Genomic DNA, 16,847 nt, shown 5'->3' on the forward strand with positions numbered 1-16,847 from the left:
TCTGTGAAATATGTTCCACTGGTTAAACAAGTTATCTTATATACTGAGCATTTGTCATCAGTGAGTTTAAAGTTATCATTCAAGTGCATTATAAAAATGAGTATTATATTAATAATATAATAGATAAAAAGTGTAAATCATCCAGTTTGGATCCTATGGAGTATAGCAAATGTTCAATTTTATACTCCGTAAAAAATATCTAAATGACACTTTTGAACCAGAAAGGTTTGAATAAAAAAAATCATTCAGAAAAAAAGTATAGTTTAAGAGGAACATATGAACTAATTTGAAAGGGACAAAGTGACTTGATCATTTATAAATATAAAAAGACATGTAGAAAAAAAAGACACACTTTTGAAACTGTGCCATGTCCTAAGTACATGTATGACTAGAACACAGGGCCATGACAGTTAACAGGAACCAAGGAGGAATACCGCATAAAACATAAATACAAATTATGACACATTACCATCGCTTTTATTTCTTATCTTCATCCTATAGTTACAGTCATGCCTTCAATTGCAAATGTATCCCATGCAAGTACACTCAGTACAGCATTTAGCTTGCATTATAATTTAAGTGTAACAAGAAAATGTTTTGGTGTGCAATAATGATTGAGCGGAACTTATTCATTACTTTCTATGAAATATTTACATGTTCGTTCAAAACTAATGTCACAGGAACTTATTAAAAACTTTTTAATATTAATTGAAACAAAATTCATGGATCGAGCTATGATTTTTGTTCCGGAACTTATTTCACATTTGGCCAAAAAATTAGTTTCGGAACAAATTTTACAGTGCTGGAACATATTTTCTGTGATATAAATTCCGGTGGAACATATTTCCTATGAAATTTGTTCTGGCGGAACAAATGTCACGCCGGAACAAATTTTTTGTTACATTTACAGTACATGTCATGTTTTAAAAGAGACAAAACCCCCATGCTAATTCGAAAACTTAAATCCAACTGAAGCTGTTTTATGATACTATCGATATGTATACATTTTGTTGGTATTGTGAGAGTGGACACTTTTTCATGTGAAATACTGTCCTTCCTATGAAGGACACTTTTTCATATGAAATATTGTCCTTTCTTTGAAGGACACTTATTCACATCTGTGGACACGATTTCACAAGTAAATATCGTCCGGACAATATTTCATAATAACAGACACAATTTACTGTAAAAAAGTATCCGGTGGACATAATTTCATAGCGGAAAATATTTAATCCTACAATTTTCCTCCCACCCCCTCGGCCTCCCCACTTTTCAGGTTACAAATGAACAGTCCCTAAAAAGATCGCCATATAGTAAGACATTCAAATCAGATGTCAACTTACAAATATGATTTGAACTAGGACTAATAGTCCCAGATTTGAACAGCTACACTCTTCTTCTAAATTGAAAGTGAAAGTAATTCGAATGTAATCGTATCTACTCGGCTATTCTCGCCAAGTCTTATTATTGGCGTAACGGGAATGACCGAGTAGGTACGGTTGGGCTCGAAATTGCGATATCAACAAATATCCGACCGACAAGAGTGGGAGGCAGATAAAGTGAAAGTATAGATTAGAAGAAAGCAGAGGTAGTCGGCTGACATTTTCCATACTTGAATAGTATTTGGTAATTTGACATAACAACGTTGTTATTAATTGATTTGATTAATAAATCAAATAAATAGGTACCATACCATCAGTAGTCCTACAAACATGATAAACTCACTAAACTGGCCTACGCTACAAGAAAGAAGACTACGCACAAGATTGATAATGTTCTACAAAATAGTACATCAAATCGTAGCAATCCCATCTGCTATTCTCATACCATCAGACAGTAGAACCCGCAAAAACCATAGTTTCACTTTCAGACACATTTCTACTAAAAAAGATACATATAAATTTTCATTTTTTCCGTACACCATTACTCAGTGGAATTTACTACCAGTCCACACAGTCGCTGTAACCACAGTCGACACTTTCAGAGAACAGCTTACACCAACTGATCTCCACAAATTCATTTAACTCATTATTAGCCTATGTACATAGTTTTATTCACAATTTAAAATTCTTCTGCACTCCAAATTCATTTTCAATTATTTTTGTGTTTTTTGTAAATATAATATATATAGGCCACGCAGCGCAAAACAGTATATAATCTTCAGATATTGAAGGACTACTGAAAACCGAAAGAAGAAGAAGAAGAAATTAACGGAAATATGGACTCAGTAAGACAGTAACCGAAACAGGAACTAAAAAAGAGAGCACTAGCCTAGTGACTAGAGTGTCAACAAATCAAATCAAATCAAATATTTTATTGTGGTATAAACTTTACAGTTTGTGACCAACATGTATTAACACAATAAACATATATACATGCATATCAAACATACACAATAAAAACAGCATCAAAATTTATAACAGGTTGGGAACAAACCCTCTACATGGTGTTTTTACCTGTATAGAGTGATAATCCTTCTATAGAGGGATAAAATTATCCCTCTATAGAGAGGTATTTTTATTTATACTGGATTTAAAGCAAAATAGGGCAGATTGGCATTTTCTAGTTATATTGGCTATAATCTATAGCATTCATTGTATGCATCAATTGATGTACTTAATTTAATTTGTACATGCCCAGTTTACTGCTAAACTGACTGAATATACAATCTATTGTTCATCATAATTGAAAGCTGTGATGATCAGGTAAATTCTACTCAGTTATGCCTCACTGAACAGAATTTCTATTGTTAGATTTAACATAAAATTTAAAGGTCAACTGTCCCTTTTGTTGTTGATCAGGTGTTCAGATAGCTATACAATAGATTTCAAGTTCTGTCACTTTAGCAAAAAACTGGGCATCCCAATTTTTGATAAAGTGCATTTATTGATGCATACAATGCTATAGATTATAGCCAATATAACTAGAAAATGCCAATCTGCCCTATTTTGCTTTAAATCCAGTCTAAACAAAAATACACCTCTATAGAGGGATAACTTTATCCCTCTATAGAAGGATTATCCCTCTATACAGGTAAAAACACCATGTAGAGGGTTTGTTCCCAACCTGTATCAAAACAAAGAAGCTGTGAAGTCTGAAGAGTCCCTAGCTGCGGAACTGTAACGTGAGGGTACCCAAATTGCACCTATTTTGACAGTTTTTTCACCTACGTTTTTTTATGATCCAGACAAAAATTTGCATCCTGTGTTTATTTTGTAGACGTATCCTTGTTTGCTATATAGTTACACCAATTTAATTTTGAATTCATATTGATTCATAGAAAAATGGGTTTGAACCGACCTCCAAACGATCCATGATTCTGTAATGAGGAGTACCCAAATTGCACCCATGTTTAAATTCACATCCTTAAAAATCGAATAACAGATGTTTTGTTTTATTTCTTCAAATATTTTGAACAATTTGACATTATTCCATGCTTACTATTCATTTTTTTAAAAATGGATGCTTGTAACATGTTTAAATTGCTCATTTTTAAAAGATGACATTTTGAGAACGTCACAATTTTTTGGCGACGTTTCCGTAAATTTACTTTTTGCAGGGAATGATTCATCTGTTGATATATACTGTAAACGTTTAGTGTATATTTAAATATATATTTACCTATGTCATGTATGTTGAAAGACGTGTATAATGTCAAATCATAAAAATACAAAATCATGTTTAGTCTCAAAGAAAACTTGTAAGATTTCCGCAGCTATTTTTGTTGAATAGGTGCAATTTGGGTACTGTGACGTTAGCTCTGAATTAGGTCCTTATCTTTTTGGACAAAAAATTAAAAAAAATATAAAAAGGACCATAAGAGTTACGGTTCCGCAGCTAAAGAGTCCCCTGCCCTCAGATCTAATGACTTTTTCAAGAAGGATAAGGCGTTGATGGATTTAGTAAATAATGAATTTTTTCTTCTTCATTTAAATTATTAAAGTTATTATTTTCAGTACATATGTGTTCAAATAGGCATTTCTTAGTGTTTTATTATAATCACAATTAGAGTAAAAAATGTTTCTCCTCCTCTAGTATTTAACAGTTATGACAAGGTCGTTCCTCTCTTGGGATTATAAAATAGCTCCCCTTTTCAATTAAGAGGAAGTGATCACTTAGTCAACGTATATGTTCCGCCTAACAGAAGTTCCACTGCCAGGAAACCTTGGGGGGGGGGGGGGGGGGGGGGGTTCCAATCCCGTATTCCCAAGTTTATTTTTGCCTAATCCCGATTTCCCTGGCCTTATTTGACAATATCTCGAATTGGATACTGTTCAAAGCAATCAGTCAGTCTGTTGTGTAGATTCCCTGTATCTTATTAATATAATCTAGCCGAGCTTAGTTTAAAACAGATTACATAAACATGGAGACTGCGACATTCCAAAACGTACTAAAAGACACATAAATAAGTTGGCTAGTTTGAGCTCAATAAAAGAAGGTCAGAAATTTTTGTCAGTTACTTGGAGAATGATAGTACATTGTATACATTATCACTCTCTTTACTCTGCATCTTTTTTATGTGCTAGTCCGAAGCCAGAATACAGTGTCGAGTAGTTGTGCGTATACAGTGAATTCAATGTGTTTTTACGGGTAATTCTTTATTTGTGTCTTGCCATTTAATTTTTTCCAACATCTTTTTTTTAAAATTCAATATGGGCCCTATTTAGCTCTGTGGTATGGGTGATCACTGCCACAGTGACTGACATTATTCTATAAATACCTTTGTAGAGTGCTTCGAAAATTAAGATTGTGTAACACGAAACTCAAACAATTTTTTTGGGGTCAAAATTAGACGACTTTGGAAGGGCTACTTTTTCTTTGAATACTTATCTTGCGCTGACGCACCTTGTTTAAATGCTGTTTTTTTTTTCTGTGTGAAATCATATTGTCTGGTTTAATAATTTTTAATACTCGTACATTTATAACTTTGACCAAGATGAACAAAACTATCTTGGGAGAAATCCAAAGACTTAAAACCATAAAACAAACAATGTGCAAATATATCCAAGTAGTATAAAAAAAACATAAACCTTTGAACAAATAAACGCGAGTACAAAAGGAACAATCACAAACAGAACACCAAACACTAAAAAACATGCACAAAATCAAAAAAAAAACACGAGAAAACCCAGGTGCTCTGGAAGGGTATAGGCTAATGCTATTTGTTTTCAAACAAGAGTCCAGATAGATAAAAATCCCGAATTCCCGGACGTAAATACACGTATATCCCGTGTCTCGATTAAACTAAATCCGGAAATCCCGATGATAATATAGCTTGTTCCCGAATTCCCGAACTTAAAAAGGGACAATCCCGGAGTCCCGATAAAGGTCCGACCCCCCAACCTTGTTATAAACAATGTCATAATATCTGTTCCTGTTAGAACAAATATTCTATACCAATTATTCCGTAAGGAACATATACTGTAATATTTATTCCAGTGGAAATAATATTCCAGAATATTTTTTCCATTTGGAACTAATATTATGAAGGAACTTCTATTTTGTGACAGGGGGACTTGATACCAAAGGCGAAGCGATGGTCAAACTTTAATATTTTTAAGGAATAATTTTATGGTTGAAATATATGAAAATGTCACAGAACCTGTGATGACTTTGTGTAAATGTGCATTTTGTTGTTTTGTTTGTTTAATAAGCATTATAAATGTTGTACTGTACATTTAAAAAGGAATTAAAACTTTAATTAAGAATTGGGAATTAAAACTTTAATTAAGAATTGAAGGCTTCTTTTTGTTGTTTTATTGGATATTATTAAAAAAAAACTTCCAATTTTTATAACTACAATTTTAATGCGATAATAACGAAATTACAAGTTGAATTTTTAAGCTTTTAGTTTGTTTTCCTATGCATTGTTGTAATGGAGTCAGAACTTTTTTTCTTAATGGCAATCATTGGGATGGCCAACTCGGCAACTGATTACCATAATTGCCTTTTGTTTATTTTGGCTTAAGGGATTAAAATCGGGATAATATATAAAATGTCCGGCTGGCTAAAAATAATTTTGGAAGCCCCGGTCAAGAAGAATACATACATAGTCATATAAATGTTGCATTTTATTGGAAAATAAAACATATTTTTGTCTCCCAATCGAAATTGAAGGATCTGAACTTTTGCAAAGTATTTAATATGAACTATATATGTTGATTTTATTTAATAACAGAAATGGCAGACAAAAGAGATCTGTTTCCAGAGATAGAACCTTATGACACAGGGATGTTAAAGGTATCAGACTTACATTCCGTCTATTATGAAGAAAGTGGTAACAAGAACGGAAACCCAGTTGTTTTCATGTGAGTTATCTTTACGTATGTCCTCATGCATGTATGAGATATTTTCTTTTAGTCATCCAATGTCTGCTAGTAAGTTATAATTTCATCTTGTGTTTTATGACTTCTCTCTCATCAAATTGTGTACAAGAAGATTTGGTTACATCTTTTGACATCAGACTGGAACTTCTCTTGAACTGAATTTTAATGTGCGTATTGTTATGCGTTTACTTTTCTACATTGGCTAGAGGTATAGGGGGAGGGTTGAGATCTCATAAACATGTTTAACCCCGCCGCATTTTTGCGCCTGTCCCAAGTCAGGAGCCTCTAGCCTTTGTTAGTCTTGTATTATTTTTAATTTTAGTTTCTTGTGTACAATTTGGAGTTTAGTATGGCGTTCATTATCACTGAACTAGTATATATATTTGTTTAGGGGCCAGCTGAAGGACACCTCCCGGTGCGGGAATTTCTCGCGGCATTGAAGACCTGTTGGTGACCTTCTGCTGTTGTCTGTTCTATGGTCGGGTTGTTGTCTCTTTGACACATTCCCCATTTCCATTCTCAATTTTAAGTTCGAAATATGAGAAAGACCCAAAAGGATGGTTTTTAGTTTTTTAAGGCAATGACAAGATATTTGATATGCTTAACATGCTTTAGGGAGCATGTTTTGTTTTAATGCTGTTCAATAAGAAATGATTTCTATAAATAAACAAAACATAATGGAATGCTGGTCAGTCTTCCACAAATATTTGCTAAAAACGGACAGCTGAGCCATTGCAAAATTGATGCTCTCATGGAATCAATTAAGAATACTGTTGATAATTGAATCAGTTTCTTGCTGATAATTGAATCAGTTTCTGGAAAATATGCAAACTTTATTCAAATATGTTCACACAGCTATTACTGTAAGACTCAAATCTTCAATGTATACACAATAGTCCATGCACACATTTTGAAAGTTTGAAGGAAGAAGTTTAAAAACTATAAACATATGATAAACATGATGATAAAAGCAGATTATTATTAACACTATAAACAAAATTGTACCATCTGTTCCCCTGTTGGCATGCCAACCAATTTATAGCATCCCCTGTGAAAAACCATCTTAAAGTATTTTTTTAACAGAAAGTTTTTAAATTTACTGTATATGGCTCTCTTTTTTGTTTGTCCATTTGTTACTTCCTTTGATAAACCATCTAAATTTAAAAAAAAAAAATTAAATTGGTCTGTATTCTGTGTAGTAAAGTTTATTTACAGGATAAAAATCCTACTAAGGTAGTAACTATCTGTAGAAAATATTCCATATTTACCTGGTATACAAAATATGTATGATGCTTCAGTTCAAATAAATGAAATCATTCAGATATTGTCCTAATCCTACTATTAATATAGAATCAATACAGACATTTAAACAGCCACAGGTCACCTCAGGATATTTAAAAGATACCAAAAACTTACCAGGAAAAAAATTATGAATATGAAATAATCTTTATAATAATATTAATAAACTGGCCCAAAAGAAGAAAGTAAGAGAAGAACACATTATATTTCTCAAGAATAAATACTCATTAACTGTAGAAATATATAAGTTAAAACACATCAAACACTAACAAACCATTTAAGTCTTGCACACATGGCTGGAGACTTACTCAGAATTATTGTATGTATAATGGAACATAAAGGATATGGTGCATTAATTCATGACACAAAATCTCTGCAAGTACTTAAAAAACCAATATCAAAAAGACACAATTAACATTGCTTTTTTTCATCTCAAAGTTAAAAAGACCAAGGCATCCAGCACTGCAAGTTTTATATAACCATTATATATTAGCACCAGTTTCATCAGATGTTTTTGCTAAATGTTGACGATGTTTATTGTGGGCTACTGATATCAACAGATAATATCTACATATTAGTCAAACATAATCACACAGGCATTTAATCAATGAAGTAGGGGAGACATTTGTTTCCATCAGGTAAATTCACTATAGACTTTAACATTAATATTTTTCAGTCATGGTGGTCCTGGTGGGGGTACAAGTCCTAGAGACAGACGATTTTTTGATCCAGAAGCTTACAGAATAATCCTGTTTGATCAGAGAGGAGCAGGAAAGTCTCTTCCAGCATATGAACTTAGGGTTAGAAAGTTTGTATATATATATATATATATACAACATTCTACACTGGCATGTACAGGACAAAAAATCATCAAAATTGAAGTTTTTTACTCTTTCAGACTCATACCACAGCAAACACACATATAAAGATTGTAGAGTGGGTGACGCATATTCGCCGCAAAATTCGTTCATTTCCAACTACATCCGACCTACATTCGAATATTTGAAACTTTTTATGTAGGTTTCAGAAAGTTTACTATATGAAAAAAAATGTTTGATAAAGGAATTCTTTTCAAAACATTGGTTAAATGTTTTAAAAATGAATGCAAACTCAAGAGGAAATCAAGTTGTTCTTGTACCATGGGGGACACATTTTCGCCGCAATGTATGTTATGACCATCCTCATTATCCTGGTATATTATAAAAACAATTGTTTGCAATTACATGAATTAGCTTGAGAGATCATTCCTATACGATTTTTCTAACAAATATTTACTTTATGACTGCGCATGTGTGCCATATAAATCTTACATAATTGCCAAAATCGTTCTAAAACACCTGCGTATTTCTTTATATGTGCGAATAACATTGAAAATGGGGTAAAGAGGAATATCAACAGTTCGAACATTACAAACAGCGTTTAGCAACTATTTAGGCATGTATTGGGTAAAGGCACACGAAATTTACAGAAAAAATTGCAAAAACGGCGAAAATGTGTCCACGGCGAATATGCGCCACCCACTCTTTAAGTAGATGCTAGTTACTTTGTGCACAACATGTCATTTTTGCCATATCTATTTACTTGAGTAATACCCTTTAATTTATATTTATCTGCTACATATGGTAATGAAGATTCATATTATAAAGAGTAATTAATTTTGTAAAAACAACTAATTTTTAAAATAAGAAGATGTGGTATGATTGCAAATTAGACAACTCTCCACCAGATACCAAATGACATAGAGGTTAACAACTATAGATCACATGATCACCATACAGCCTTCAACAATGATCAAAACCCATAATGCAAAGTAAGCTATACGGCCTTAAAATGACAAATGCAAAACAATTCAATTGAAAAAACTAACGACCTCATTTCTGTACAAAACAAACGAAAAACAAATATGATATACAGCAACAAATGACAACCACTGAATATATAACAGGCTTCTTACTTGGGACAGGCACATACAGAATGTGGTGTGGTTAAACATGTTACTGGCGCCAAACCAAGTATCTGTTTGGGTTGCTCACTCAATTTTGTCAACATAAAGGTACTATAAAAATCTCTCATACAAGTGGCAGGTTTAGCTGACTATAAAACCAGGTTTAATCCACCTTTTTCTTCATAAAATGCCTGTTCAAATTCAGGAATATGACAGTTGATTTCCATTTGATCTATTGGTTGATATAGTCAGGTTTTATGGACTCCCACTCCTTTTTGAAGTAACTTTGGAATGCGTTTTTTCCCAATGGTATATTGTTTGCCTATCTTTGCCGAAGAATAGAATCTTATGAAGTTCAAGTCATTTGATATTTCCTTTTTTTATACCTTTGGCTTTAAGATTTTTGATTAATGAAGGTAAATTAAGTAAAGCCGTTTGGACGCACTAAATTTTAAGAATGTAATTTCAAACTTATTTATAACAATAAAGTTTATATAATTACAGGAAAATACAACATGGGATCTGGTGGATGACATTGAAAAACTAAGACAACATCTAAAAATAGATAAATGGGTTGTGTTCGGAGGAAGTTGGGGATCTACGTTAGGACTAGCATACTCAGAGACAAAAAAGTGAAAGCTGTTATTTTAAGAGGGATTTTTACTTGTCGCAGGTATTTTATATGTTATACACAAGAAAACCATATAGAGTTTTAAGATTTTCAAAATTGTGCAAAATAGAATAAAGCCTAATTGAACAAAATAGTTCTTCCTGCTAAAAGAAATTTCTCCTTTTATATAGTGATATGACATTATATAAATAACACATAGCTGAGAGGGCAATGGAGCTGATTGTTACCCGTAAAAAACATTGTCAACTGAGGCAAAGCCATTATTGTCTTTTAATTGTAAATTGAAAGCAATTGACTATGAAAGTGCTACAGACCTACAGTTATTAGAAAAACATCAAAAGTGAAGCAAGATGTATTTTTTTTATATTGGCAGTCTATCATGAAAAAGGTGTGAGGCTGTAACATAGAAGTTAAGCAAAATTTAAAATTATTGATGCAAATTCAATTTATTTTTCTATAAATTATCGATTATTGATTGGTCTGCACGAGATTGTGTCATTCAAAAAATTTTCTCATGCTGAGCCATAGAATAGAGTAAATTGTCTCCCTTGTATTAACCAATCAAAAATCTGGCATTTTAACGTAAAGTATAATCAAATTATATAACTATTCCCTTTTTGCTTATATATCAGTTACTGTACTTCTATAAGATTTAGTTTGGCAGTATAAAAAATATTGTAAGAAAAACATGATATCATATTGTAAAGTGTTGTACAGAATGTAAAAAACAAAAACAGACAACTAAGCTAAGATTCTAAGTTTATTGGTTGCCAGTAAAAATTAGGTAATACTTTGGAAGAAAGAGTTTAAGAATAGATCATTTATAACGATTTTTTTTATAATAGACAACAGTGTATTGTCATTTGCACAATATTGTTTTTGAATTCAGACCATTCAGAAATGAAGGGTGTATTTTGTGGATCCCTATTCAGACAAAATGTATCATGAATTATGGTGTAAATCACAACCGTTCAGACACCTGACTTAAGTACTGTTAATTCAGAAATTAATGCATGTATTAATTAATAATTGCAAATTCTTGACCACTTCAAAAATGCAAAATCTTATTTATGCATAAAACACATTAATGCAAACCCTAAAAATTAGTTGAAAAAGGCTCTACACAAAGCATGCAAAGCACAACTTACAAAAAGACGTAAAGGCATAAAGTACCAATTTGAGAGTACTCACAGTTACTGAAAGTTTGTTCAAAGCCAATTACAACTAATAAAAAATTATGTGTCCAAGACTAAGATATCAATCAGAACACATCAACATGGATCTAGTGTAAAGATATAAACAGCCAAGAGAAAAACATGATCTAGTGTAATGCAAAAGTATAAATTTCAACAGAATGTAGGACTGTAAATGTAATGATCATATGGCTTTTTTGAGGCTTTTTAAGGAATGTGGAATGTAACTTGAGGCTTTTATTCAGTCACAATTGAATGTATTATTAGTTCCGGATGTATTGGCCTTTTAAAGTAAAAGTTTGATTGAATAATTAGATCTCAAAGCCTGATTTAAGAGGTTGAAGTGCCCACTTATAGAGCTATGTTTAAGGTTAATGTATCATGTCCCACTATGAATTAACATTGTCTTGCATGTAGACCCCCTTTTTTACATCCCACTTATAGAGCTATGTTTAAGGTTAATGTATCATGTCCCACTATGAATTAACATTGTCTTGCAGGTAGACCCCCCTTTTTTACATCCCACTTATAGAGCTATGTTTAAGGTTAATGTATCATGTCCCACTATGAATTAACATTGTCTTGCAGGTAGACCCCCCTTTTTTACATCCCACTTATAGAGCTATGTTTAAGGTTAATCATGTCCCACTATGAATTAACATTGTCTTGCATGTAGACCCCCCTTTTTTACATCCCACTTATAGATCTTTGTTTAAGGTTAATCATGTCCCACTATGAATTAACATTGTCTTGCATGTAGACCCCCCTTTTTTACATCCCACTTATAGATCTTTGTTTAAGGTTAATCATGTCCCACTATGAATTAACATTGTCTTGCATGTAGACCCCCCTTTTTTACATCCCACTTATAGATCTTTGTTTAAGGTTAATCATGTCCCACTATGAATTAACATTGTCTTGCATGTAGACCCCCCTTTTTAACATCCCACTTATAGAGCTATGTTTAAGGTTAATCATGTCCCACTATGAATTAACATTGTCTTGCATGTAGACCCCCTTTTTTACATCCCACTTATAGAGCTTTGTTTAGGGTTAATCATGTCCCACTATGAATTAACATTGTCTTGCATGTAGACCCCCTTTTTTACATCCCACTTATAGATCTTTGTTTAAGGTTAATCATGTCCCACTATGAATTAACATTGTCTTGCATGTAGACCCCCCTTTTTTACATCCCACTTATAGATCTTTGTTTAAGGTTAATCATGTCCCACTATGAATTAACATTGTCTTGCATGTAGACCCCCCTTTTTTACATCCCACTTATAGAGCTATGTTTAAGGTTAATCATGTCCCACTATGAATTAACATTGTCTTGCATGTAGACCCCCTTTTTTACATCCCACTTATAGAGCTATGTTTAAGGTTAATCATGTCCCACTATGAATTAACATTGTCTTGCATGTAGACCCCCTTTGCAGGTAGACCCCCTTTTTTACATCCTTTGATAGGCATCCATAGCTAGATCATGAGTAGATGCTTTATTAGATTTTAACCAGCTCATAGTACGTATAAATAAAGTGCAAACACTTAAGAAATGTATTTTTTTAAATTGGATTCAATAAATGTCGAAGTCCTTATGCATATATCATGTATATTTTGTCATTTTTGTCGAGCCTGCGACTTTTGTCGCAGAAAGCTATATTTGATTTGATTTTTGATTTTTGGTGTTATAAAGCCACTTTTAAGCACCGCTTTTGGGCTATTTCATGGCGGCCAGTTTTTATTGGTGTAGGAAGCCAGAGTGCCGGGAGAAAACCACTGACCTTCGATAGGAAAACAGAAAGCTAGACATAGGGATAGTGATCCGCCGGCGGCGGCGTTAACTAACTTTTTAAAAGCTTAATATTTCAGAAGGTAGAAGAATTGGATGCTTCATACTTTGTATATAGATGCCTTATGATATGAAGTTTCCGTCTGTCATATGTCCATTGTCCTTGACCTCATTTTCATATTTCAGTGACTATTTGAGTTAAGATTTTTTTTGTAATGTTAATTTCTCTCTTATTATGAGTAATAGGATAACTATATTTGGTATGTGCGTACCTTGCAAGGTCCTCATGCCTGTCAGACCGTTTTTTACTTGACCTCGACCTCATTTCATGGATCAGTGAACAAGGTTAAGTTTTCGTGGTCTAGTCCTTATCTCAAATACTATAAGCAATAGGTCTACTATATTTGGTGTATGTAATGATTGTACGGTGTACATGTCCAGCTGGCAGGTGTCATCTGACCGTGATCTCTTTTTCATGGTTCAGTGGTCATAGTTTAGTTTTTGTGTTTAGGTCTGTTTTTCTAATACTGTATGCAATAGGTCAACTGTATTTGGTGTATGGAAATATTTTATGATGTACATGTCAGTCTGGCAGGTTTTATTTGGCCTTGACCTCATTTTCACGGTTCAGTGGTCATAGTTTAGTTTTTGTGTTTTGGTCTGTGTTTTCTAATACTGTGTGCAATAAGTCAACTATATTTGGTGTATGGAATTATTTCACGATGTACATGTCAGTCTGGCAGGTTTTATTTGATCTTGACCTCATTTTCACGGTTCATTGCTCAATGTTAAGTTTTTGTGTTTTGGTCTGTTTTTCTTATACTGTATGCAAAAGGTCAACCACATTTGGTGTATGGAAATATTTTACGATGTACATGTCAGTCTGGCAGGTTTTATTTGACCTTGACCTCATTTTCATGGTTCATTGCTCATGTTAAGTTTTTGTGTTTTGGTCAGTTATTCTTTAACTTTAAACAATATTTCAACTATTATATTTGGTGTATGGAATGATTGTAAGGTGTATATGTCTGTCTGGCAGGTATCATCTGACCTTCACCTCATTTTCATGGTTCATTGGTCAATGTTCAGTTTTCCTGGTTAACTTTGTTTCTTAGACACTTTAAGCAATAGGTCAACTATATTTGATGCATGGAATGATTTTCAGGTGTACATGTCTGTCTGGCAGGGTTATCTGACCTTGACTTTATTTTCATGGTTCATTGGTTAGTATAGAATTTCCATGGTTTGTAGATATAAGAAGATGTGGTATGAGTGCCAATGAGACAACTCTCCATCCAAGTCACAATTTATAAAAGTAAACCATTATCGGTCAAAGTACAGTCTTCAACACGGAGCCTTGGCTCACACCGCACAGCAAGCTATAAAGGGCCCCAAAAATTACTAGTGTAAAACCATTCAAATGGGAAAACCAACAGTCTAATCTATATAAAAAACAAGAAATGAGCAACACTTATGAACCACATCAACAAACGACAACTACTGAACATCAGATTCCTGACTTAGAACAGGTGCAAACAATTGGTCTGTTTCTTTTATACTATAAGCAATAGGTCATCTATATTCTGTGTATGGAATGATTGTATTAAAGGTGTACATGTATTTCCGGCTTGGTTTATCTGACCTTGACCTCATTTTCTTGGATCATAAAAGTTAATGTGATAATTGTAGTAAAACTTTATATGTAGGACTATCAACATAAAATCAATGGTCAGTATAGTAGGCGAGACATTTCAGCATGTGCACTCTTCTTTTTTTTTTGGATGATTTCATCATTCTTAAAAAATATCTAAAACAGACCCAGCTTGTTCCTAATATAACTGTTCTGGACCCTTTGAGTATTTGGACCATATGCGTATGGTCATAACCATATGTGTATATACTCATATGGTCCGACCATACGCATATGTTCCAAATAAATTATATGATGATCGTTGAAAAGATTCTTTTATTGATTTTGCAGTTTGATCGGGGACTTTCCTTTTTGAATTTTCCTCGGAGTTCAGTATTTTTGTGATTTTACTTTTTGCATAAGGTATGAAATCAGGCGTTTTTAAAAAATTAAATTTTTACTCATTCAATCATAGGGTAATCATTGTTACATTGTTACAAGAACAAAACTGACTTTTAGTCATTAGTTAAAAAATTGAAAACAACACGTTTAGTAATTTCATGCGTCCGAAGCGCTTTGTAAGTCTCCCAAAAGAAGTTTGGGAAGACTTATTGTTTTTGCTCAGTTCTTATTATTATTATTATTATTCTTCTCCTTCCTCTTCCTCTTCCTCTTCCTCTTCCTCTTCCGCCGCTTTTAAATTTGAACTTGTCCGCACCCGTTCTCCAAAACCGCTTGTCAGATTAACTTAGGGTTTCACAGTATGTTAGACTAACATGTCTAGTGGTGCAATCAGGGTTTTGTTTGTGCAATGGGGTTTATAAAGGGGTACTTTGAGGGGCAAAAAGAAAAGAGGGTTTTAATATAGAACTCTACGGGATTTTATTTTTTTTTAATTTTCAAATGATTATAGATGGAAAACCGTTTGTGATAGACACAATCTTTTTAATTGAAAATGTTCTAAATGATAAAGCCCATTAAATGAAATACTGGGTTAGTCCCCAGGGGTCACCCCCACCCCCTGCCATTTAAGAAAGTTCTAATACCTTGTAAGTGGTCAAGATCCCCACCCCTAAACCATATATATTCTGGTTTGTCATGCTAAGATGGTTTGAATCATATACAGAGTTAGTCCCCAGGGGTCATCCCGACCCCCTACCATTTGAGAAAGTTCTAATATCTTGTAAATGGTCGAGATCCCCACCCCTAAACCATATATATTCTGGTTTGTCATGATAAGATAGTTTGAATGATATACAGGGTTAGTTCCCAGGGGTCATCCCGACCCCCTACCATTTGAGAAAGTTCTAATATCTTGTAAATGGTCAAGATCCCCACCCCTAAACCATATATATTCTGCTTTGTCATGATAAAGCAAATCAAATGATATACAGGGTTAGTCCACAGGGATCACCCCCACCCCCTGCCATTTAAGAAAGTTCTAATACCTTGTAAGTGGTCAAGATCCCCACCCCTAAACCATATATATTCTTGTTTGTCATGCTAAGATGGTTTGAATGATATACAGGGTTAGTCCCCAGGGGTCATCCCGACCCCCTGCCATTTGAGAAAGTTCTTATATCTTGTTAATGGTCGAGATCCCCACCCCTAAACCATATATATTCTGGTTTGTCATGATAAAGCAAATCAAATGAAATACAGGGTTAGTCCCCAGGGGTCACCCCACCCCCTGCCATTTAAGAAAGTTGTAATATCTTGTAAGTGGTCCAGATCCCCACCCCTAAACCATATATATTCTGGTTTGTCATGCTAGGATGGTTTGAATGATATACAGGGTTAGTCCCCAGGGGTCATCCCGACCCCCTACAATTTGAGAAAGTTCTTATATCTTGTAAATGGTGGAGATCCCCACCCCTAAACCATATATATTCTGGTTTGTCATGATAAAGCATATCAAATGAAATACAGGGTTAGTCCCCAGGGATCACCCCCACCCCCTGCCATTTAAGAAAGTTCTTATACCTTGTAAGTGGTCAAGATCCCCACCCCTAAACCATATATATTCTG

The 16,847-nt window shown here is 33.7% G+C and overlaps 1 pseudogene; it reads left to right on the forward strand.

Moving 5' to 3' along the window:
• Window positions 1-1,502: 1,502 nt before the first annotated feature.
• LOC127726660 (probable proline iminopeptidase) overlaps window positions 1,503-16,847 on the forward strand; it is an 86,629-nt pseudogene continuing 71,284 nt past the window's right edge.

Source organism: Mytilus californianus, unplaced genomic scaffold, assembly GCF_021869535.1.
Source record: "Mytilus californianus isolate M0D057914Y unplaced genomic scaffold, xbMytCali1.0.p SCAF_18, whole genome shotgun sequence".
In the NCBI taxonomy this organism is placed as follows: Eukaryota; Metazoa; Mollusca; class Bivalvia; order Mytilida; family Mytilidae; genus Mytilus; species Mytilus californianus.